The following is a 25,114-nucleotide window of genomic DNA, read 5'->3' on the forward strand; positions in this document are numbered from 1 at the left end:
GCTTCAATTAAAAAACCATACAAAACCCCATAAAAAACCATAGTAGGAGACCCCATGATTGGAGCATTCCAAGAACTTTTTCCTCCCTTGTTTTCTTCTCCTCTCATGTTCTGGAAACACATACAATTCTGGCTAAGTTACACCAGTTAAATGCTCAGCAGTGTAACTAGAATAGTATGATTGCTCTGTGACAATCTGTGCAATCAGAAGGAATTCAATTATCAGAAGTAATTCAATTTTATCTTACCTGATGGCTGGTGATGGGATATAATGAGGTGCTCTCCAGAACAGTATGCCGCAACTTAATAGTTGGCTTCGACACTGAGTGGCACTGGCACTCTAACTTGTATTTTAAATGAAGCATAATTGTGCATTTGAATTGTACAGAGGTAACACAGTTGTTTCTGCATAGCCTGCCTCCAGTAGCACTTGGCACAGTTCGTGCTTGTGGTTGTGTCAACACAGTCTATGTGTTTTGTCTCCACATTTCTGTTTTCCCTGGGGCTTAAAGAAGCTCACGAGAATGGGGGGTGGAATGCTGTCCAGCTCTGGCCCTGCTTCTCCAGAAGCAGCAGCAGCAGCCTTTTTTCTCTTAGCTATTGTTAATCTCTGAAGATATGGAGGAAACAGCAAAGGGAACTTCTGTGCCTCTTTCAGGAACTTGGCTTTGCTGTGTTCTGCTGCTGCAGCTGCCGATCTTTTTAACACTACTGGACTGTGCAGGTTTAATTGGCATAATGTTATAAACAACTGGAGCTGGGGGAACCTTGTCTCAATTAGGCCTCTCAAGGACATGGATACTAGCAAGATGTTTTCCTGTATTCGAAAGTAAAGTTGTGCCATCAAGTCAGTGTCGACACCTGGTGACCACAGAGTCATGTGGTCTTCTTCAGTAGAATACAGGATAGGGTTTGCCATTGCCATCTCACGCACAGTATGAGATGATGCCTTTCAGCATCTTATATCGCTTCTGCCCGATATAGGTGTTTCCCATAGTCTGGGAAACATACCAGCGGGGATTTGAACCAGCAACCTCTTGTTCCCTAGGCAAGTTACTGCCCCGCTGTGCAATTAGGTGGATTAGGCACCTGGATTAGGCAAGACCAAAACGAAAAGGGAGCATCTTTGGAATACCCCCATTTCCTGACCAACTGTCCTCCCTAACAGTCATAGAATCCTGGGCTCCAAGGTCTCTTCCACATTCAACAGCAGATTTTTACTCCCTTATGAAATGCCTTCTCTTTTTTTTAGGCCATTTGTCTTGGTTGTGACTGTGTGACCCCATGAAACATGCTTATGTAACGTGAAAAGAGAAACATGGCAGAAAAGCAAAGGTCTAGCTGTCAGTATTGTTGGTTTAAATGACAATGCTGTCTCTTTGCTCTTCCTCGGCTCTCATTTATGCTTCAACAATGAGGAATTTATGAGCTGTAAGAGAGCTTTGGCACAGTGACACAGTTGGCCACTGTGTCACATCCTTAACAGATTGTGCAAACCATCACACAATATCCTTAATTTCACATGCTAGCAAAATAATGCTCGGGATCATCCAAAGCAGATTAGAACCCTATGTGGAAAGGGAAATGCCGGATGTTCAAGCTGTTTTCAGAAAAGGCCGAGGCATCATTGATCATTGATGACAAGAGGCATCACAATCACAAGAGGCATCATTGCTGATGCATGCTGGATAATTGAGAAAGCCAGAGAATTCCAGAAAGAAGTCAATATGTGTTTTATTGACTACAGAAAAGCCTTTGATTGTGTCGACGATGTCAAGTTGTGGAATATCCTTAGGAAAATGGGCGTCCCAGAATATCTCATTGTTCTCATGAGAACCCAATACACAGGACAGGAAGCCACAGTCCAGGTGGAACATGGTGAAACAGACTGGTTCCAGATCAGCAAAAGAGTAAGACAAGGCTTTATACTTTCTCCTTCTTTATTCAATTTATATTCTGAACATATACTGAGAGAAGCTGGATTGGAAGAAGATGAGCATGGTTTTAAAGTTGGAGGAAGAAACATCAGTAACCTGCACTACACTGATGACACCACTCTGATAGCTGAGAATGCAAATAATCTGCAAGTTCTAGTAATGAAAGTCAAGGAGCACAGTGAAAAAATGGGATTACAACTAAATGTAAAGAAGGCTAAACTAATGACAACAGGTACAGCAACCAGCCTCAGAATTGACAATGAAGACATTGAAGTGGTGGATAGATTCTGCCTTTTAAGATTGACCATCAATAGTAAAGGATCCAACAGTCAAGAAATACATTGCAGACTAGCACTTGGCAGGGTTGCAATGAAGGCCTTGGAAAGGATATTTAGATGTCATGACGTGTCTACACCTACAAAGGTTAGAATCGTTCAGACAATGGTTTTCCCCATGACACTCTATAGATGCGAAAGCTGGACTGAAGAAGCAAGACAGAAAAAGCATTGATGCTTTTGAACTTTGGTGTTGGAGAAGACTTTTGAGGATACCATGGACAGCCAGGAAAACAAACAAATGGATCCTAGAACAAATCAATCCAGAATTTTCACTGGAGGCACAAATGACCAGGCTCAAACTATCATACTTCAGATACATTATGCGAAGACCCAGCTCCCTTGAGAAGTCTGTAATGCTGGGAAAAGTTGAAGGCAAGAAAAGAAGAGGACAACCACCAGCAAGGTGGATGGACTTGATCACGACAGCTATGAATGCACCACTGAGGGACCTTAAAGGCCAAGTGGGAGACAGATCATACTGGAGAGAATCTATCTATTTAAGGGTCAACACTGACTTGACGGCACTTAATCAATCAAGAGAGCTTTTGATGACTGCTTCTTCCTTCCAACTCTCATTACAAGATATGTGTTTAAATTAAACCATCATTCTGTAACCCCTTATGTCGGGGAACTCCCATTGATTCCAGTGACTTTGAAGTCTGAGGCTTTGCTATGTAAACCATATTAAGATACCAAATGGAAACAATCATTCCAAACATTCTTGGGCTGTGAAATTCAATCAGCTTTTGTTCTTGTTATATTTATGAACTTAATATAATAAATGCTTGAAGCCTCTTTGTAGTTATAGTTATAACTCTTTTATTGTTTTACAGTTTTTATACGGGGGGGGGTTAAAGTTGTGGAATAACAACTGTATATTATCATCTACTTTCTGATACAGGCAAAAAAAATCTATTTTATAAATAAATACATCTATGAAACATGACTCTATGGGCTTCAGCTACACTCATATTTATTGTCATGGTAATTTCCTGAATATTGGTATTCTGGTGATGGTAGCAGGAAGTATGGTTACATCTTATGTACACTGCATCACCATAGGCTACCTGATCACCAAACAAAAATGATTGGTGTATAAATCCACAACAGGAATCAAACTTGTACTCTACTGTTGTATAATGGAATTAGGTGTATAATGGAGCTGTTGTATAATGAAACTAGGGACTAAGGACCCAGCACTGGTGCCAGAAGAATCTTCTTGCCTTTGCTCTGGCATTGGAAGTTGCACACCTGCTGCACTGTGCAACAGCTGCTATCCATCTTGCTGTAACGACACTTATGTGGCACAGCAATGCCTCGAAAAGGGCTTTTTCACAGTTAGGAAGAGGTCTGGGAACATCAGCAATGTCTTGTATTTCATCCTGAAGATCAGTGGCAGCCTGCCCTACATGCCTAGGTTTGTCATAATTAGGGATATAAGAGGATAAAACTACATGTCTCTACCTCACTTACATGGGATAGGATGCCCCGTTCACCTGCTGCATCTCAGATTTCTCCCTGTAACACAGATACCGACATGAGATATGATCAGAGTAACTAGATAGCCAAGGTTAATTGGTTTATGGTTCAGGCTGTAGGGCAGTAATGACATGGAATGTCAAAAGCTATTGAATAGGCAAGGCTGTTTACTAGTGGAAATATTTTAAACACTTTGGTGTAAGCATCCCACTTAAAATTAAATGTGGTGTTAGCCAATATAGCCCCCTCCCCTGCTTTGCATATGAAGGGGCTCCAAGTGGCATCCTATTTCATGGCTCAGTAGTGAAGCAGGCTTTCTAGGAAGTGCTGTAGAACATGAAGAGGAATAACGCCAGTACCATTTTAATATAAGTTCTGGATTGCAAAATAACCTAGTAGGAGCAAGGCCCAAACAGTTTCATGGCTTCCAGCTACAGGTCTGGACACAAATATGTGAAAATATACATGGTATTTAATTTTCAAACACAGCATCCCTGAGTCTGATATTTATGGGACTTCTTCATATTTCCACATAGCTAATTATTATTGGTGACTGTAATCATATTATGACAGCAACAAATGAGTGCTTGTAGTTATTAAGCATTGCTCATGGCAATGTTGGGTGCTAATACATGTTTAGGAGGAATTCTTCAAGGTGTTTTGACTTGCAAAGCCTCGGCAAGTGGTTTTAAAGCTGGCTATGTGATACGGTGAGTTTAAGCAGGGCTTAAAAGCACCATTTGTATGGATAGATCTTTTATTAACAGAAGCAACTGACACGGTGTCCTGATGATGGAAATTCCTCCTTTTTCGTACATATCTTCCAAAGTCCAAGTTGTTGACCTTCATAATATCCCATGATATTGTAAGGGAATGTGAGAATACAAAGTATTTTACTATCAGGAGAGGAGAGCTGGTCTTGTGGTAGCCAGCATGACATGTCCCCTTAGCTAAGCAGGGTCCACCCTGGTTACATATGAATGGGAGATGACAACTCCCATCATCCCCAGCATGGCCTTTGTAGCTGAGGATGATGGGACTTGTAGTCCAACAACATTGGGGGGCCCAAGGTTAAGAAACCTTGAGATAGACCAGTGGTCTGACTCGGTATATGGCAGCTTCCTGTGTTCCTATGATCTAATTTTAATTAATGTAGGTTACATTTTTATCCTGTGTTTTGTACTTTGTGTTATAGGCACACAGGGAAATTAAATGAATGGAATAGCAATAAAAATACATGCCACTATTTCGATCAAAGCCTTAGATATCCAGCAAGCAGATTCCAGTGGATGCCTACTGGAAGCATCTCAGAGGTGGGACATCTTCATTAGCATCACCTCAATTTTCCTGCCCTCCCTATCTCCCCTTTCTTCCTTTATGTCTTAAATTCTGAACTTTTTCAAATTATTTCTCTATCCCAGGGGTTCTCAAACATAGGTCCCCAGATGCTGTTGGATCACAACTCCCATCATCCCCAGCGACAATGGCCAAAGGCTGGAGATGATGGGAGTTGTGGTCCAACAGCATCTGGGAACCCAAGTTTGAGAAGCCCTGCTCTATCCCTTTTTTTTTTAAGGTGCTGACTCCTAAACTGAAATGCTCCCCCCACCCTCTAGATAAGGTAGTGTTCTGTGTGTTTCTTACAGCATTTTTTTAAAAACACCCAATAATAATCTGGTCCTGAAGGGGCTCACAGTCTTTGGGTTTTAAAAACAAACACAAATTAAAAGGGGGGAAAGTTGCCAGAGGGGAGGGTCCAGAAGGCACTTGGCCTTTCTTAGGCTGATGGAGGGGCCTTGATGCTTGTCTCACCCAGGGGTGTCTTTAGAGAGCCGGTGCAGGGCCTAGGGCAAATTAGCCAGTGCAGGGACCCCTTCTAGTTAGTTTTGATGGCAGCAACAAGAGCAGAGCCCAAATGGTTGTCCTGCTTGCCCTGGCCTCACCCTCTGCTGCAGCCTGATGGTAATGGCTGTGGAGGAGGATTTGGGGCTTCATGGAGGGGAGGGGCCAGATGACAGCTGGTCCTCCTCAGGCCAGTGGAGGGGCCTTGCTGCTTGCCTCGCCCTCTGATGACAAAAGCTGTAAATAAAGTTGTGCTGTCTTTGTAGGCATAGTTTTCACCGTTCCTCTACAGATGATCTCTGTGCTTTCTTTTAATCGGTATTGTTTTCTTTCTTGCTAGTAAGAAGGTTATTTTCTTCCAGCTCAGCTTCACAGTGTTTTCACTGGTTATTAAAGTGAAGGGCAGAAGGTTGTGTAGGGATAGGAATGGCATAGGAGTGGAGTAGAACTTGTAGAAATATTTAATATACTAGTGGGCCTGGGCACAGAGCATCTGCGCCTCTAGGTGGGCCCAGCAGTCCCCCCTACCCCCCGCACTCTGGCATGCCTGACTTTCTGGTTGGCTGGCCGGCCGACTGGCCACTCCCTCCACTTCTCAGCCACCCCCACTTTCTTGCCATCCTGCCACCACCTCCTCCTCCCAGCAGCCAGGCCAGGGCCAGCCACCGCCACCTCACCACAGTGTCCCGATGCCGCCTCACCCCGGTGTCCTGCCACTGCTCCCCCCGTTGCCTGCTTCTCGCGCACCCCACTTTCTCGCTGTTCTGCCGCCGCCTCCCACCTTCTCCTCCCAGCGGCCAGGCAAGGGCCTACCACCGCCTCCTCCTCCTCACCCTGGCATCCCGCCACCTCCACCTCCTCACCCCAGTGTCCTGCCGCTGCCTCCCCACCATGGCCAGGCCAGCCCGGGCCTCCCACTGCCGCCCGTCCTCTGCTTCAGGACGGTGGGGCTTCGCCCACCACCCGTCCTTCTCAGGGCAGCAACAGTTACCAGTGCTCTCCGCGTGGCTGGAACTCTTGTACATGTCTCCCCCTCTGTCAGCCAATCGCCTCCTCCCCCTCTGTCAGCCAATCACCTCCTTTCTGCCACATCCCCACACATCCCATCTACAAGAATTAATCATATAGATTAGCATTGTGACTTGCTCTGGAACACTGCTTGGCACTGTCATGTGTGTACATATATCATGGGTTCATCTCCCCATTGTTCATGTATGACTTATACGTTTCATTTTCCATACCATGTTTTATATTCCATGTTAAGGTTTGTTTATTAAGTCTTGCTTGCTTTGTCAGGTTTTTAAAATTCGCTTTTACAGTTAATTTACTCATTGAAGATAAATTTGCTTTCAGTTTTCAATTATGATGCCATTACTCTATATTCTGTCATTTATATGTCTAGTGCTTCAATAAACCAATGATATTTTGTTCTAACTAGTGTCTTGACACTTTGAGTCTGTCTGCATTCTTTTATTAGCATGTGCATAGCCCACTGGGGCCATTTAATCAAAAGGGGGCATAATTAAGGTTGAATTGACTGGTGCATTAGCAATTAAAGGACCAGATTATTACTCATTGCCACATCACAAACTTTTTTTTTCCTGATATGCAGACTAATTTAAAAATTGCAGGGGTGGGGGGACCCATCCATTTTGTAACATAAAAATATGGGAAGAAATTTCCTTTTAAAAATAAACATGTTTACATATCAGGAAGCCTAAAAATTAAAAAAGCATACTTTTTGGTGGGATTGGGATCTCCGCATACTATTAAATCATCCATGGGCAATCTGCATAGGAACTGAAACACTTCAATAAACAAGTTTCCTAATTTGGTAACCATGCACATATCTTATGCAGGTTTCATGGGAGAAAATGCTGCAAATGCTTAGAATCTGCTTGTCCTTCGGTGTTTACATTAACACCATTATCTCATACCTGCCAACATGTCCCTATTTTCCCATTCAGGTGAATGGGGAGAATAGGGACATGTTGGCAGGTATGTTATCTACTCCTAAACAGTGCTGTAAACATTATCTTGGGTCTGTTTGCTACTGAATATTTACATAACTTCCCTAAATCAGCCGTTATTGTTGTCAGTTTCTGGGAAGAAAGATGACTAATGTGTCATATGTCTTGCATCCAGATTGGTCCCCTGAAAATCGGGACAGCAGTGAGGAGAGGGTGGCTTTAACTCTGCCCCACCCCCCAGTCTGGATCATCATGGCTGCTGTTTACCCTAGTAGAAAAACTCCTGCAGGGAGGGAGGATCCATGTCTTATTTAGATTTGATTTTTTTTTTAGCATTAAGCACATTTGTAGCAATGTGCTTTTTGACCTCAGAAGGGAAAGGCAGTCCAAAGGCATAACTTTTACCAGTAGCTGCATTTTTATTAGTTTGTAGTTTTCATCCTTTATTGATCACCAATGGTAATGTTGCAGCCACAATAAGTCTATGAAATGACACAACTCACGTAACCTGCACCAACCTAGCAGGTGGTGCAGTTTGGTAATTTCCAAACTGTGACTTAATCCTTTGTATGGGTTACCCAAGTTCTCCTATACAGGCACTCCCTGATTTATCAACACCCAAGTTACAAACAGCCCATACTTCTAATCATAGCTCCATCACATATTAAATTAATGAAGTGCCCAACTTACAATGCCAACCAGCAGATATAAACAAGTCATCCCTCATAGGAATGATATGTGTTCAGAGTTATGAACATCCAACTTACAAATGAACTTTTGGAACACAACCCATTTGTAAGCTGGGGGACTCCGTGTATATGTTGAATTTGGTGGTTGGCTTGTTCACTGTGAATGAATGGTCAAGGTTTTGACCAAGGATCTTAATATTTCACATTGACTGTAGATGGCTCTCTGAATAAGCAGTTCACCTGCAGCAGTGATGGGGTCTCAGACCACAGCTCAGCATGGTTGGGTGCATGTATGTGCTATGTAAGAAACTGCAGGTATGAATGGACAGAGAGAATGGAGAGTTTCTAGATGGCATGAGCTAAAACTTGGGGCAGCCTCTGAGAGATGCTGAATGAGCTGCTCACTGGACCTGCTGTAAGAGTGTCCGTTTGCTTCAATTCATGCTCTGCTTGTATATATATATGATGATGAAACCCCTTAGAATGACAATGTAACTCCAATGTTCACTCATCCAAAAGAAACGAAGCCCAGCAGTAGTGCTGTCCCCAAGGGTTCTCACCACTTGAAAGGGGGAAGTGCATAACTGTCTAGTGTATTCATGTACTTTCTGTGGAACATGAAGCATCCAACTCCTAATGAACTTCATTCAGCAGCTTCTTGCACCGACTCAGTCTATTCAACCTGTCTTTTGTTCTATGAAACCCTTGAGTGGCAATGCATTGGCTGCATTAATGTGTCCTTTTAAAATCAACAGATTCTTCTAGAGATAAGGGTTGCCACAGTTTCAGACCGAGGGGTGTTTGTTATCACATTTCTATTTTTCTGTAGTCTGAAATCTGAAAGTCAGTCCATTTTGTGTTTACTACTCACAGAGTACTCCACAGACATGGCAATAATTTGCCATAAATCTTAATGATTAAAGGTCCTTGTTAGAAAATATTTGTTAGCATAAGGGGATATTGCTTAATTTAGTACAATAAAGGGACATCAGGCAGAGCTTGAACCTTAACATTTCCTTCTGCAGAAATTTAACTGCAGTTAATTGCACTGGCCCAGGCTCAGGGTTTAAACTGTTCACTATAATAAGGTTACATTTTCATGCATTTACTGTATCAAGCCTGTAAACATATACATGTTGTATTATTCTTTAATGTAATGAAGGAAAACATGCAAATCCAACTGGGTCCAACACTTTCCTAAATGCTTTTTAAAAGATTAATTTCGAGTTAGAATTGTGTCCTAATTGCATTCATTCATTGATTCCTTTATTATTCTGTTCAAGAAAGCATGGTTGCCTTTGTCCAGAGCCTCATTATGCATACTCATGATGCTGGCAAAGCTTGTCCTATCTGCCTTTGATGTTGCTAATGCAATCCTTAAAATATTTAATATGCAAGCATCACTGGTCTTGTTAATCTAACTTGGCCAATAACTTCATACTTTGAAGCAAATAGCATGGAAGTACATAAAAGATCTTTCCACTGATCAATATCAAATTACTTTGATCTTGTGACTACTCCTATTTGACCCATGTGTCCCATGATTCTTTCACTTGGTGCTGTCCTGATTTCCTTATTCTTACAGAAGCAGATGTACTTCAGCATGAAATCAAAATGGTATCTTGAAATTAATATAGAAAATAATGAGGTTTCATTGTGTACAAATAAAATAGTTTGAAAGCTGGGATCTTGCTTTCAGGAGAGTAACATGGAAATATTCGGAAAGCAGAAAAAATAACTTCACTCTTGTGCCAAGTTTCTTAGAAACTAGGAATAATGACAGTAAATTTGCTTATCTCTTCATTCTGAAAGTGCATACCAGCTGATCCTTAAGTATACAGATACCAATGATTTCCAAAATATTATTCAAATCAGATCAAAATTAGGTAGCAAAATAAAAATAAAAATCAGAGATAGTAAAACAATATCTTCCAAACATTGCTGTGAAGGTAAGGGACAGGGGTGTAGCAAGGTTCCTGGAGGACAAAGTTAGGCAGGGGCCGTTGTGCATGCACCCCAGAGCCCCAAGCCACGTCCTCTGCATCTGCCACCAGATGCAAGTGGGTGGGGTAAACTTACCCGCCAAGCCTTCCCCTCCCCATCTCTTCAACTCACCATTCGGTGAGTCTTTCGGGATGGTGGCCACAGCAGCGCTGGCTCGACAGCACAGATCGGGGCTGAGCACAGGGATGCCAGGGCAGTCGGGGCAGAGGCAGATTGGGGCTGGGCAGCCCCTCCTCCAGTGGCTCCTGCTTGGTGGCCAGGCCAGGGGGCAGAGCAGTGGTGAGGGGATGGGAGGAGGAAGTGCAGGGGAAGCGCCTGGTGCCCCAGCAGCACCTGGCACCAGCCTTGTAAATCCCTTTTGGACCCCCTGACCCCTCTGGTCCAGGGGACACTAGCCCCCCCTTGTCCAATGGACACTAGACCCATGGTAATGGAATATCTTACACCATGAGGTTGTTCACACAAGCAGTTGTACCCAGGCTTGGTCTAGCTCAGATACAGTACTGTTGATTTCTCCTACCCTCCCCCTCAGCAAACAGTCTGCTCCCTCCTAGCCTGCCTCTCCGCAACTTGAAGGGAAGATGTGGTGGCAGCAGGTATTCCTCCTCCCCCCACCATCCAAGGGTGAGAAAAAGGAAGCACTGCTGCCGCCACCACCACTGCATTCCCCCTTCCACTTGCCAAGGAAAAGAGTAGGAAGAGCACTGGCCACCTGCAACCCATGAATCCCCTTTCCCACCATTTGCAATAAATTTGTGGGGAGATGCATTGTGGGAGAACCAGTGCAGGCTCTATCCCAGGGCCATTTGAAATCTGGACCAGCTCTGAGAAATGATAGGAGCTCATTCATCTTTAAGATTTTTGTTTTTGGACTCTGGACATCACTAACATCCTATCCCTTTTCTGTGAGTCTCCACAAAATCAGCACCATTGCTTGAAATTAAATATCATGTAATGAACATTGTAAGGGAGAAGCCTGTGAACTCTTCTCATAGTTGGTATCAGGTTTTAGTGTAGATACATCTAAGTAGCACCCTAACTGCTGCAAACCTAAAATAAAGGAACCTAATTGGTCAGGCCAGAATGGAACATTAGCAGCAATGTTTACTATAACTACAGGACAACAGGAAAAAACTGTGTGCCCATCTTCATTTTTAGGGTGATAACATCGGTTGAAACAGTCCACTTTTGATGTGTAGATGATCAGCCTTAATGATGGTTTACACTTTTACATATTATATAAATAATTTACTGAGCATTCTGTGATTACAAAAGCAAGTCCAAATGCAATGTCTGGCCATCTGCTCAAATGTAAGCACTACAATAGTTTAATTACAGATTATTGCTGAATCGAAGGCCACACTCACAGGACTCATTAGCATGTTTAGTCTGCTTAACATATCTGAGTACCCATTAGGGCTGTATTAGTCACTTCAATGACATGCTTGGTCTGGAGTGGGATAAAGGAACTCTTTACAGAGGTCTGGTATAAAAAAAACAAGGTGATCTATTCCACACAAAAAGCACTGAAGATTATTACTGCATTCTGCGCAGTGGATAAAGTGGGGGGCAGGGTCAACTCTGCCTTGAAGCCAGATCTTACAGCCTAAACACATTTTTCATAGTCCGGGAAGTACAGCAGCTAGTTGTTGTCATTAAGCAGTGAAAGGATGACATTTGGCGCATGCTTATTGCTTGAACTAAGCTCTGGCTATGTGGTCATATTCATCTTCTATTCAGTTTGTTCAGTGGAATGGACTAGTATTACTGCTGACACATTCTACCCATATAAAATGGCAAACATAAATTAATTATTATACATATTTATGTTCTGCTTTTCAACAAAAAAGCTATATATCTATATCTATATCTAAATTTCTCTAATGCGCACCCATTGCTAATCCCATGCATGGCATCTCTCACGAGAGTTTGTGAGCAAGCTGCCAGCAGGGGGAAAGGAGAACTGCAGCTCTGGAGAGGCAAGAAACAAAATGGCAGTGGGCGGGGGAAGAAAACTGCAGCAGCGGCTGGCAGGCAGGGAAAGAACACAGAGGCAGGGGGGCGGGGAGAACGAGAGGTGCAGCAGCTTTGCGCCCAGCCCAGCTAGTTCTACAGAAAGCTCCTTAACAGTCCAGCACAGCAAGTCATGTCATGCTTTGATGCTTATAAAAGCTTCTAGGTCCGGAGGCTGCTCATTGGTTCATGCAATGGGGAGACTGTGTCTCTATGTTCTGCACTCTCACCTTTACCATCCTTTTCCTCCTTCATGCATCCAACTTGACTAGAGCAGGGTGTGCCACACGCAAGTGTAGAGCTTCCATGTCCTGAATTGCTTCCCAATTCATGTAAATGGAGACAAATACATATTTGTGAAATATATACAAAGTGTGTGTGTGTGTGTGTGTGTGTGTACAGGATGACCTTGATACCCACAGATTCGTTATTCGCGGATTTGAGTATCAGCAGTCGGGTAAAAGACACCTGACCTCGGGATACATGAAAAAAAGAAAACGGGAGTGGGGGGTGGGACACAACAACCTCATGTATCCATGGATTGGGGGTGGCTAGAAATGACCGCAGAGGTCATTTCTGGCATTCATTTTTTGTTTTCGAGCCTCAAAATGGCTCTGTTTTTAAAAGGAGGAGGAGGAGGAGGAGATGATTTTCTGCTGATTTGGGAGCATTTGGGGGCAGAGCATGAACCAGGGGGGTCAGCTAAATATGGTAGGCAGCTTCCCAGTGCATCTTCCCCTTGAAATCAATGTTTTTCAGATGTTTCCCCCGACCAGGAACTTAACCCCCAATTCCCCATTGCCACAATGCTTCAATATTCATCATTTCCATATCTGCGGTAAAACCGCAGAACGGAATCCTCAAGAATATTGAGGTCCTCCCGTGTGTGTGTGTGTACACACACAGAGGTCATCTTCCACTGAAATGCATGGGGACTCTATCCGATGCATCCATGCATTGACTGGATGGGTGCTCCACATGTGTGGCAAGTTTCAAGGTTCTAGGACCAACCTAATTTCAAGGATCTAGGACAAACCATGCCATGGGATGTGGTTATGGCTACCAGTTTTGATGGCTTTAAAGGGGGTTTAGATAGATTCATAGTGGACAGGTCTACCAATGACTACTAGTCTGGTGACTGTGGGCCACCTCCTGCCTCAAAGGCACGATGCCTCTCAATACCAGTTGCAGGGGAGCAACAGCAGGAGAGAGTGCATGCATATACATCTTGCCTGTGGGCTTCCCAGAGGCATCTGGTGGGCCAGTGTGTGAAACAGGATGCTGGACTAGATGGGCCTTGTGCCTGATCCAGCAGGGTTGTTCTTATGTTATGTTCTTAACCAGTGATTTTTTTTAGTGATTTTTTAAAATTTCCCCATTGACCACTATGAGAGAAAATCCAAATTTAAATCAGAAATCAGATTTGAATTCAAAACCCAATCTGATATCCGACATTGCCAAAGACCATATAATCTGAACCCGATATTGTCAAATTTGGATTGGGTCAAATCCGAATTTTCTGAATGCAAACAGGCCTAGTGCTTTGGACTAGAGACTCTGAGGTAGGCCTTAGGGATGTGCACAGAACCATTTGGTGCTCCATTCTAGGAGCGCCCAACTAGTTCCATGGACCAGCATTCAAGCTGGTTTGAAGGAGGGGGCTGGATAACTTTAAGGGGGGGGGGATGCTCTTACCCCTCCCATTGCTTTCCCCCCACCAGGGCTGTGTATTCAAACGGTCTGGCGGGGCAGCAGCGTACCTCCCTGCTTCCACATTGCTTCCTCGGAACATGTTGTACATACTTGCATGCACGCTGCACACATGGGTAACTTCCGGGACGTATGCTATTGCCCCGCCGAACCATTTGAATACACAGTGCTGGCAGGGGGAATGTGGTGGGAGGGGTAAGAGCACCCTCAGCCACCCTTAAAGTTATTCAACCCCACCTTTGGACCGGCAGGTGCCAGTTCCATGCACTTCCCTAGTAGTCTTTGCTACAGAGGTGTGAAGTTGCTTAAACAAGGTGCAAAGCCCTCTTTTCTGGTTGGTGCAGGTCTCTGCAACAGAGCCAGGAGGCAGAGTATGGACAGCTTCCTTGGCTCCTTCAGTATCTATTATATTAATTCTCCTGGGTGTGCCTTGGAATGTGCGTCCCGGCGCCCAGCTGATTGGCTGGGTGGCGGAGGTGCCTGATTGGCAGAGGTGCACCCAGGAGAATTGGCTGGCTGGGTGGCGGCGGTGGCGAGGCAGCGGCGGGCCCGGCCGCGGCGGCGGTGGCAGCGGGTCCGGCCACGGAGGCGGTGATGGCAGGCCTGGCTGCAGCAGTGGGCCCGGCCGCGGTGGCACTCGGCCCGGCAGCCTGGACCCGGCACTCGGCCCGGCCGGAGACTGGAGCAGGTGGATGGAAGAGGTAGCCAGCCCCAAAGAGCGCACAGATGCTCTGTGCAGCGGTCAGCTGCTTAGTATTAATACAACATGTTTAGCAATTTCTCCCCACTTTTGTTGATACTGATGGAGAAGCACCCTATTATTTCATGGTGGGCAAAACTGCATGGTTCCCTTTGCAAAGCTATGCAATGTGGCTTTAGTTGCAATGGCACAATTCACAGTTTGCACTGCTGGAACTGAAGTGGCCCCCAAATGTTGGCAGTGAGACATCTAAAGCCTTTCAGAGAGAAAACCAAGTTAATGTTCTAGCCACAGAATTGGTGTTTGTGTGTTTAAAAAATACAAAAGTCACAATTTGGTAATACCTTTATTAGATCCAATTTCTAATCTTTATTAGATCTACTTTCTAATTAGATCCAATCAAAATTAGGTTGATCTTGATAAAGGATGATCTTAATAAACACACAACAAACCATGATGTGTGTTTTCTAATAGACCAACAAGACTACCTACAATGTTAGTGGTTTTTAAAATATATATTTTATTTGCACTATGCAGGCTTTGTGCCTGCATTGTTCTTAAATACAATTGTGAGACAACTCAGCACAAGTAGGTTAAATTGTAGAGATTGTTTTTCCCTTTCCTTTCAAACATCCACAAACTGGTTAATGACACTGTGGGCAAGAAGAGATCCTACCTGTAGCATCTTCAGCACTGTTTTTCCTTCCTTTATTTTTGAGCATACTGTAGCTCCTTATTCCCTTCCCTGACACAGCATCTATACTAGGCATAAGGGGAAAGTGGATAGACTTTCACTCTTCTCTGCCAATACAAGCTTGTATTCTGTGGTTTGGAGGTTTTCTGAGGCTCTTTATTCTGGGCAAAGTTACTAGAACAGAGAAGCATATCTTTTGTTCTTGCTTAGAATGGGATATCTTATTCACAAGGATATACAGTATACCGATTTGCAAGAGAACTGAGGGATTGAAATGCAAATCTGTCATATTTTACATTTGTGATGGTTCTTTTATTTCGCTTTCATCAGGAAATCAAAGGCATTAAAACATGGATGGTCCGTGTTCAGAAAACCTACCAGAGTCATGATCTAGCTGTGAGGAGGTCAAATATTGAGCCATTTTTTAACACGTTAGTCTCCTAGCATGCTGAATACGCAGGCTGTCTTTGAATACTGAGATAGGGTCTTTATATCTACACAGGGGGTAATAAATACTCAAGTCATTAAACTGGAGATGGAAATTTGTTTTCAACCACGACTTACATGTTTAAATGTTTTCACACTGTGAGGTGGCCTAGGCTTAGCTTTCAGCCTGTCACTGCACAATAGGGTGCTGTGTCTGCCATGCAGAGATCACTATAGTTGATTTGATTCCTTTAATGTTGTTTCCATATCATGCCAGATGGTGGAGAACAATAATACTCTGAACTAATCACTTAGAAACTCAACAGAGTAGTGGTTTGAGATTGTATCCCATGCATGCATGCATGCAGAGTAGTGCTTTGAGATTTGAACACACACACACACGCACATCTATTGTACATCACACACAGGAGGTCTCTGCATGTACCATAGTGCACATAGAACTCTGGACTGGGTAGAAGTCTGGAGCTTTCTGCCACAGATGTCCCTCTAATCTGTGCTAAGATGGGGGGGGGCGGAGGGGACACAGAGGTGCACTTAGGTAATTTTGGAACCTGGACCTAAAGGCCTTTCGAGCCCCATCCCCTGCTGAAGCCCCCACCCCAATTGCAAGTTAAGCATCACCCCCCCTCCACACACACGCATTGTGACAAACACAGTATTTTTAACACGTGGGTTCTTGAGGGTACAAACAGCAGCTGAACTCACAAGAATGTAAGCATATAAAACAGGTATATATGCAAATATGCATTAGCAGAAAAATTTCCACACACAACTTAACATATTCCCATCCCACATATTTCTTTCCCCATTCCCCGCTGTCTCTAAAGCACCTGGCACAGGTCATCATCACACCCGGCTGCCCGGCATAGTGCAGGCCAGCAGCGACCACACTACCCAGGACAGACTAAAGAGGATTTGGGTGCCCTTAGAGGGTCTGGAGGCCCTGGACTTTGGCCCCGAAGTCCAAGGGTAAGAGCACTACTGGGGGCACAGCTTCCCCCCCCCCCCCGGTTGAGTGTAGGAGGACTGCTTTGTGTGCATTAGGAGGATCAGTGTACACAGTTCCTGAAGGTTCCCACGGGAAGCCATGGGTGGGATGATTGCCCTTCTGAGGAGGGGGAAGGGAGGGGGAGGATCACCCCTCATCTTGATGCACACCTTTCCCCTCCTCTTCTTCCGGTCACCAATCCCCTCCTCTTCTTCAGGTAAGCAGAAACATGCTCTGCTTCCTACCCCCACCCCTTCCCTTCTTTGTGGAGCACTTCAGCACCTAGTAACCTTTTTTGCAATGCTGAAGTATTCAGACAGCACACAGCAGCCTTTAGTGGCATGTGAGAGCATCAGTGCTCTAGATGGATTTAAAAAGAAGAAGAAGAAGGATACGAGCAAAATGAAGATGTGGATGGAGACATGAGCACCACAAGGAAAAGCACAGTCAAAGGAAGTTAAAACAATAAAAGATTTATTTTTACAAGTAAAAACAAGAAAACATTTATCCCTTTAATTAGCAGTATTAACAGTAAACTAGCTGGGCTGAGTGCAGAGTATCTGCGCCTCTAGTTCGCCCACCGCCACTTTCTCCCCCCACGCCCACCGCTGCTTCCCCCCCTCCCCCACCGGCTCTCTTCTTCACCCAACCCCCCTGGCCGCCTGGCTGCCGTCCGTCATCTTCCCCCGCTCACCCCCAATGTTGTCATTTTCTTTGGCCAGTTGGCCACTCACTTGCCGCCATTTTGTTTGCCTGCCAGCTGGCCAGCTACCACCACCATTTTCTCCCCTGTTCCTGTTGCTATCTGGGCAGCTGCTCACAAACTCGTTCGAGAGCTGCCACACATGTGATTAGCGACACATATGCCTTAGAGAAATATATATAAAGAAGATATGCTGTTTGCCCATGGTGAACACACGTAACTGGTGGCTGGTGACAACAGCAGGCGGCCACAGTGGGTGGAGAGAAAAGGGGGGTGATACTCTGCTGCATGGAGGGGGAGCATAAAACCAGCATTTTACAAATACAGAACACTGAGGTATATCCCCAGGAAACAATAGAAAACAGGAGGGAAAGGTTGAGTGTTTACACCCCACCCCCATAACTTTAGATTTAATTAATTCTATACTCTTCCAACTGCAGCAAACCCTTTCATTTAGAAAGGCTCTTAGATTCAGCACAGGAGGCAGCTTGGCTTTAACCACTGTAACAAGGAGACAATGGATGTTTCTGCACGGCTGAGCTAGTCCTGGACTCTTAGAAACTTTTTAAAATAATTAAATTTGTGATGAAACTTATCAAATTCTGACTCCCCCCCATCAATATATTTAAATGTATGGCAACCAAGGTCCTCCTCTCCTTTTTACACAACTGTATATCCTATCAAGAAATTGAACTAGATTTTTGTCTCCTATGATTCATGTGTTTTTTAATTTAATGATTCTGATCCCCAGATAGTCTGCATTAAAATACACCCCGTCTGTGTAGGGAAAAGCTTGCTAGCATATGGAGGAATGTGGACGACAGCTTTCATTGTGCCAGGTTTGCAATCTTCTTTGGAGTAAGTTTGTAGAATTAATTTTGCAGGCTTTGCCTGCTCACTCTCAGGAAACTGACTTATTATACTGGCAGAGTTGTGCCGGTATAGTTAAGACGGTGAGTAGTTTCAACATTACACCATTATAAGCCCTGAACATTCTATTGCTTATAAAACCATTTATCCAACCTGCCTGGCCATCAACACACATTCACGAGGAGACAAGAGATACCTCCCCTGCAATTTTGGTGAAGATCTGCTGAAAGATGGTTTAGATAGAGCAGTTTAATTTTTCCCCCTTTTGAACAGGGGTTTAAAGGGGTGATAGTGTTCTTTTGGACTGAGGAAGTGGTATTTAAATGATTTTGTAGTCTGTTTGCATAGTTTCAGCCTTTAGAGTGCATGCCAGAAAAGTGCTTTCTGTATATCACTCTGGGACCCAGTTGCCAGTTATATCACAGTTGATCCTCAGGGTTGCCTTTTACGAGGCTGAAAAATACATCTTTACTGCTAAAAGAGTCTGTGCAGTAAGACCGTTGAAGCTGCAATGCCCACAGCACTGCTCACAACCAGTATGAGGGTCAGCTCCTTCCCTGTCAGAGCCTTGGGAGCACAATCTTTCAGTTTCCTTCCCCACCCTGTTCTTTCCGTTCCCCACTGCAGCTATACCTTTAAATACTGCTCCTTTGCTTTAGAAAAAGTGCTGTTCAACTCTGGTGGTCAGTTACTCCACAGTCGAGCGTTGCGTCAAAACTGGTGCATTGGTCTGTGCTGCTGGGTGTAAGTGGGAGACAGCAGGAAGGAGATGCGTTCCATTTAGCTAGGCTGCAAAGGGCTCCCTTGCGCTGCAGTGTGTGTGTGTGTGTGTGTAGTGGTGGGGGGACTATGTCACTTATGTACAACTTTTATACTATTTTGTTGATAACACCATGCTGCAGGAAATTAAATCAATATTTATTTAGTTATTTAAAATATTTATACTCCACCCCTCCAGTGCACTACTGCTCGGGGTGGCTCACAACAATAAAACAGATACAAGACACACAATAAAAGTTATAAAATTAACCAAATTGAACAAACAAGTAAAAAGTCAGGTTAAAACCACACTCGTTGATTAGGTTCAAATTAAGAGTTATTAATTTAAAAATTGAAAATTATAAAAAGCTAAAGAACAGAAAATTATAAAAAGCTAAAGAACTCCTAATCAACAGGAGAACTGTGTGGTTTGTTGGAAATTTCTGGGGAGATAATCTGTAGTTTTAGACACAGTTGTTAAAGCATTTGTTATTTTTAATTGTGTGTGTTTGTTTGTGTGTGTGTGTGTGTGTGTGTGTGTGTTCTTAAGAAAAAGAAAAAATGAAGTACAGACTTAAAGTGAACACAAATTACCTGCTTTTTGTTGTGTCCTTATTCACAGCTGAATAATCATGATGTGGAATCACACTGTCACTATTACTGAATCCACTAATTTCATTTGTGTTTTTTCAAGTGGTGGGTGGGGAGAGTGTGACTTTATCTTTGTTCAAAGTTTTACAAAGTTTTTGGTGTTCAACATCAGGAAGTTCTACCTTGTGGTTCAGGTAAGTTCAGGTAAGCCCCATAGTGTCTAATCAGATTTTCCTTTTTTAAACACCTGGAAATTCAGTAATCCAAAAACCTTTGGTTTAAGATGAGATTTAAGATGCTTTACATTTTCATTCGTGCCCTAAAAAGAATGGAAATTGCCAGTTAAGGTGCCCATCTTAATTTCCATGCCATATAAGCCGTAAAGTCTTTGTTCAGTCTATTTAGTTATATGATGATGCACCTAGAGATGACCCTGATTAATTTCTGCCTGAGGCATCTCTGATCAAGGCAAAGTGTGGGTGCATGAAGCCTCATTTCTAAAGCCATCGTCATATCAGACTGTACAAAGTCTTTATAGTGCATATGGCATGGAAGTTAAGATGGGTACCTTAACTTGCAATTTCCATTATTTTTAGAGCATGAGTGAAAATGTAAAGCTTAACTCTCATCTTAAATTGAAGGTTTTTGAATTACTGAATCATTCCTCTGGGAGGAAATAGAGCAATGACATCCAAAATCTTGGTTTGCATTTGTGGTGAGCCACTCAGACAGTCATTCAATTCAGCACAAGCATAGTGCAAGCAGGGCAGAACAAAAAAGTTGCAGCCATGCAGATTGGTAATATGAGGATTTGCCTTTAGCCAGAGGCTCCAAATGCCAATGTCAAACACAAAATAATAGGATCTTAAGCTCTATTCATACATTATTTTGTACATGCATACAGCTGTCTCTACACATGTACATGTTTGTGTGAATGACTGTGCATATATTCATTTTAAAAGCAAGCCTGGGTAGAGACCCCCTCAAATGCAGGATACAGCAGGTAGTGTATTACTCTATGTGTATTGAACATATGTGAAAAACTGTACACAGGTACATAGTATGCAGATTGTATGTGTGTTGATTAGGTCTTTAGGGAAAGTCAGGTGAGGGGTTTATCATTATAGAATACATTCCATGGTTATAATATTGTTAACAATTTTTACTCACCATGAACTCTTGTCTAGGGCTGGTAATAAAGTTTGCCTTGGTTTTCAGGGAGACTATAGCTGTTTCCCGATGTTATTTTGAAAGCTTCTGTACACGTGAACGAGTGTTCAAAGTGTGCTGGAAGTTCCTTCCCCAGCACATCACTCACCCCTCACCTGCGCTGCTCATGGTTATGGCAGTGTGTGTCTGGTGAGGATGACACCATCACCATAATGGCAGGCATTTCTGTGATTGGGAGGCTGAGGTGCCCTAGCTTCCCCATCTTGGAAACACCAGCCATAATGATTATGGCATTCATTTTTTTAGACAGTTGCTGCCATAACCATGAGCAGCATGGGCAAAGGGGAGAGTGACACACTAGGTGGGACTTCGGGACCTAATTTGGACACTCTACTTGTGTGGAGCATCTTTTTAAAATAACGTGTGAATAAGGCTTATGACCCCATTCATACATTACCTGGAGCTGCATAGTTACTGACATCCCATGGCTGCTTCTATATTGCTTTTAGTAACAGCTGTGATCATACAATCATATGATCATACAGTGTGATCACTTTATCACATTGATATCTGGACTAGGCATAGCTACTGTGGCATGTAAGCCCTGTGATCCAGGGCTGGCATAGCATAACTACAGAACAGCAAAAATGTTACCACTCCAGGTACATAGAAATAAGGCCTCTCATGTCCTGCTTACTCTTCTCTGTATTCCAGTCAAATGTCCTTTTCTATTTAGAGCCTCTCTTGAAATATCGTCAGGTGTATACCACCTACAATGTGCAAGGTGGTTTATATTCTTCATCTCTGAACCCATGGCATACTGATGGTCTCATTTTATTGATGAGGCTAAAAGAAAATGACCTCCCTAAAGCCAACTATTGAGCTCCTGACGACGTTGAATTCCAAGTCTCCCAAATCCAACACTCCAGCCACTGGAACAAATACAAAATGTCTCCCTGACACTAATGACAATTAGAGTCTCCCTTGATTTAAGGTCTTTGATTGCAACATAAGACACTGAACTGTAGTTGTAATAGGAACTGACAAGCTGATTATGGTACTTGCATGAGGAGTTGCTTTTGATCAGCACAACTATTGTGTGTGCATGGTGCACAAGGTGGCTCTACATATTACAAACAGCGGGGTGGGGAGGGGGCTTGAAACAATGGTTAATCTATTTTTATGATAGTAGCACAGGATGGGTATGAAGATTTTTCCTATATGAAGAGAAAAAGGGATTCCATGCACATAAAACATACTGTGTATAAAGTGGCTTGTGTTCAAACATTCATTGTAAACACAGAACAAATTCCTACAGCATGTACTGTGGAATTTTGAAAAACTTCCATGGATGGACATGAAAAATAGTGGAAATCTGCAGAGGAAGGCAGGAATGATGCAAGTGTGACCTCTGTTCCACAGCTTGGCCTTTTGGCTAGGAGGGTGGAAAGAAGAGGGGCTAAAATGAAGAGGGAAGGACATAAAGTCAAAAATGAGATAGCTGCAAGGGAAGGATGGGAAAAATGCAGAGGAAAACAGACAGGGGAGCACCCAAAGCACAGTGTTCTGCAAAAAAAATCACATTGTGGCAGCTGGTTTTGGAACTGGAGTTTGTAGTCTTGAAACAATGGTTTTACTAGTCTGTAAATATACACTTCTTCCATCTGGAACGGCATAGAGTTTGGATCAAATTCTGCATTCCTCACTTGCATAAAAATCCCAGTGAAGTAAATTGCTTTTGATTTGAAGGGGGTGTGTGTGTGTGTGCACAAAAATGCAAAATCTATTCTTTAGTTGCAAAGGAAATAGCTACAGAGCTTCCACATCTAGCTGACATTATTGTTTGTGGCTAATGTTGCTTTTTAACTACTTGTTTGACATGTTTTTTCAATACCCTATTTATGCTAGAGATGTTGGACCACTTCCATCAAAATCACTTTTTCCTCTGGCTCCAGAGTCCCCAGATTTGTATGTGCCACTGAGAGAGAGGCATTTCTCCACGCTCTGTCTCAAACCGCATGAGAGTTGCAGGCCCCTGTGAGGCATTCCATTACATCCTGCTTTGGTGAACTGCTTCTGATAATGTTCCTCTGAAACTCACATCCTTTAACTTTGAGATACATTTTCTTTGGCAAGGCAAAGAGATAAAAATGTGGTATCAGACCTCTCATTTAAATCGTTTCCTGCTTTGTGCTTGGATCATACAGCAATGCAATGTGGCATCCTGGAAAGGCGTCCAAACATTGTATTTAGAAAGTCCAAATTATGTGCATTGTGCCTGGAGGCATAATGAAGCTTGCTGTGTTCCTCTGACAAAAAGTGCTTGGAAATTAGTACGGTCTGGCCTTCTGGTGCACTTTGTATATTAGATCTTAAGGATACGGTAGCCCTGTGTGAATGATAAATCACGCTAAGCAAATAGAAATGCCCCAGGTATCATGTGATCACATATCAGAAAGGTCACATGCCACTGCAGCACAATTAAATGCACCACCACTCCACATTTCTAAACGAAGATAAGATTACTTGCCCTGGAAAATATACAATAGAATCAATTGTCTTCATACCCTGGAGGATGTGAATAGTGGCCGGCCATTGCTTTGTTAGGTCAGTAGATGTTTAATGTGAACTCATGGTTGAGAGATTGCCCTTGAGTACCCTAGAGGGAGAAGTCGTGGGTTTTGGCTTTGGGAGGGGCAGATGTGTGAAGAAGATAAGAATAAAAGACATGGTTTAGGATAGACAGAGAGCTTCTGTGTAAGACTGAAGTTTGACAGAAAACTGAGTTTTAGAGAGACTGAAATGGAAGCAAAGAGAGGGCTGAGGCAACTTAGGATGTAGAAGTGCCTCTCTGGAGATGTGATGTAACTTGCTGCAGCTTACAGGAGTGCACTGCTATTTCATGTCCATCTGATGCTCAACCTGTATATTATCTAAGGGCACATAATACAGTTGCCTTGATGAAGCTAAGCAGGTCTTGGTGTGGTCAGTGCCTGACGGGAGACCTATGTATGCCATCTCTAGGGATGGAGCCCCAAAGCTCAGTGGTAGAATATCTGCTTTGTATGCAGAAGGTCCCAGTTTGAATAACAGGTATCTCCAGCTAGGAATAGGAAACATTCCTCCCTGAACCTCGGAGAGCTACTGTCTGCCAGCACTGTAGACAATACTGATCTAGGTGGACAAATGGTCTGACTCAGTCATCACATTCACACGTAACTGTCCCCTGCTAACTGAGCAAAGAGGCACCTTTTACCGTGGTGATTCTCTTTATTTAGCAGGGGGAGAGTAACTGGCCCTATCCACCCCCAGCACAGTACCTCCAGTGACTGTTGCTGGTGTCTATCTTTTCTTTTTCTTTTTAAGAATGTGAGCCCTTTGGGGACAGGGAGCCATCTTATTTATTTATTATTTCTCTGTGTAAACCGCCCTGAGCCATTTTTGGAAGGGCGGTGTAGAAATCAAATAATAATAATAATAATAATAATAATAATTATTATTATTAATGTGAAACTGGAGGTCACCGGACCTGTGGTTTATTTTTCTAACCATGAATTGCATTGCAGATGTTCATGCAACTGTGGTCCAGCAACCTCCATTTTCAGGCCAGGGGATTCCCTCCCTCTTCATGGTCTGCCAAGGCCACATCCCAGCAAACTTTGTAGTGCTAGTGTCACCAGACTGTGGGCAAGGTGTCAGCATGTCTTAAGACTGGCAGCCATTGGCCGTGATCTTCAGGGGGCATGCTGAGCACAATTGTGCCTTTTCAGAATGGTACACCTGCCCTTGGCAGGGAAAGGGCATTTACATATCTTTAAATGCCATGCCATGCAAACTTTTCATCTGACAGCAATTGCACCACTGGCCTCATAAGAACCCCAAAACAAAACTGTCTCACACAAGCATGATTTCAGGTGTGGGGAGGGAATCTTGGGGGGCACTACTTTCCTGTTATGAAGGGAAGAGAAGACGATTGCTTCCTGGGAGGGGATATGTATATAAGGGAGGGCAAAGGATCCTGAGGTCTTGCCCACTGTGACCACAGATGATTTTGCGAGGGCTCAACCTGGCAAAACACACTCCTGCCCCTATGGCAGCTTGCTGCCAGCGGACTAGCATACTCATGAGGGCCAGTCTACAAGGTAGGACCTTAGGCTAGTCAAAACTGTTGGTCTTCTGTTGGACTGCTTGCTCAGGAGTTGAACTAACCC

The sequence above is a fragment of the Hemicordylus capensis genome, chromosome 1 (genome assembly GCF_027244095.1).
Source record: "Hemicordylus capensis ecotype Gifberg chromosome 1, rHemCap1.1.pri, whole genome shotgun sequence".
Lineage (NCBI taxonomy): Eukaryota > Metazoa > Chordata > Lepidosauria > Squamata > Cordylidae > Hemicordylus > Hemicordylus capensis.